Below are 1,364 nucleotides of genomic sequence, written 5' to 3'. Positions count from 1 at the left end.
CCCCCCCCCCCCCACTTCCCGCACTAGGTTATCACCAAGTTATTACTGCGATTGAGAGACATGAACAAATCCTAGCCTTTGGTCCCTTCGTGTGACACACACACTTGAAAATAAATAACTAAATGAATAGGGAAAAAAATGTTTCATGAAGAGTTTGCTCCCTGTCTGCCAGTGTGCTGAGTCGGGAAGCTACTGCCAGAGGCTGGTGTAATGGGGCAGCCGCCGACCGGACCCCTGAGAGCAGAGGGCCTGCCCAACCCACTACAGGGGCATCTTTCCCCACCACCTCTGCCCCTGTCCCAGAAGATGGGCGCCTGGTCTGGAGATGGAAGCATCAGGTGGTCTGGTCCTGACCCCGAAGGCCTCTTCCAGCCCTGGTGGTCCCTCACACATTAGGGCCTATTTTAATTGCCTATGGGGCCTGGATGGTGGAGGATGGGAGCAGAAGACCAGATGGCTGCTCCCAATCCCATGGCTGAAAACAAAGGCACGTCCTGGGGGGATGGATTCCCGAGTTGGAGAGAAGCGGGGTGGGGAAACAAACAGGTCCGGAGAAACTAAGTTGGCTGCGCTGATCTGTACAAAGTGAAAGGAGCATCCGCTGAAATCCAGGGGTCCCAGGCTGGTGGGTTTGCTAGTGAAAATTCCCCAGATGTGGTCCAGCTGTACACGAGGCAGAAGGCCCAGGGCTTCCTCTCAGCTGCCCACAGTTTCAGGAATACTCGAAGCTGCTCTTTACCTCAGAAGGACACAACAGATTTGGCAAATTCAGATGTCCTAAGAGCTCTGAGATCCTTGGGTCTCCATGTCCTTTGTCATTCTGTGACTGCGCCTGGGGGATGCGTTAGTTGTGTGTTTCCACGGATATAAATGCAGTGCCCGTCCCCCGGACCCAGCTCATACCTTAGACCAGGTATTGCATTTGGGAAAATATCCTGATTCCTCTACCATTGGGCTTGAACTAGTCACCCCTGAAGCCTCCATCTTGTCTGTACGTTCTAGGTCAAGTTCGCCTGGCCCCCCCCTGCTCCCTCCTAGATCCTGCAAACTCTGTCTTTTTTGCCAAGACCTGGACCCTGTGTCCTGTTTCATGACCACATGGTACGGACACTTCCTTCGTGGCCATGTGCGGCCAGGGTTTGTGCATACGGTGTGTACGTTGCTCCCGGCCCCTTGCCATCAGCGTCCCCGGATGTCCTTGCCGTGGCTACAATCTGCCGTCTCCTGGAAATGCAGGGCTACCCTTCAGAGAGCTGGCGGCCACTGCCAGTCAGGGTCTGCTTTGCGAACAGAATGTGAACCCATCACTTGATGGCTTACTTGACTTATTTAAAAATGAAAACATGCAATGAGCAAAATCTGAA

At 53.6% G+C, this 1,364-nt stretch overlaps 1 protein-coding gene across 2 annotated transcripts in view; it reads left to right on the top strand.

Moving 5' to 3' along the window:
* CHST3 (carbohydrate sulfotransferase 3) overlaps positions 1–1,364 on the top strand; it is a 32,796-nt gene extending 31,432 nt beyond the window's left edge. For both annotated transcript variants that reach the window (XM_039255566.1, XM_039255567.1), the window contains exon 3: positions 1–1,364. This exon is cut by the window's left edge and continues 4,750 nt beyond it. The gene's annotated coding sequence lies outside the window, so the exon portion shown is untranslated.

Source organism: Hyaena hyaena, unplaced genomic scaffold (assembly GCF_003009895.1).
Source record: "Hyaena hyaena isolate Hyena2069 unplaced genomic scaffold, ASM300989v1 scaffold_531, whole genome shotgun sequence".
NCBI classification, from domain to species: Eukaryota; Metazoa; Chordata; class Mammalia; order Carnivora; family Hyaenidae; genus Hyaena; species Hyaena hyaena.
This window is presented reverse-complemented; position numbering and strand designations above follow the sequence as displayed.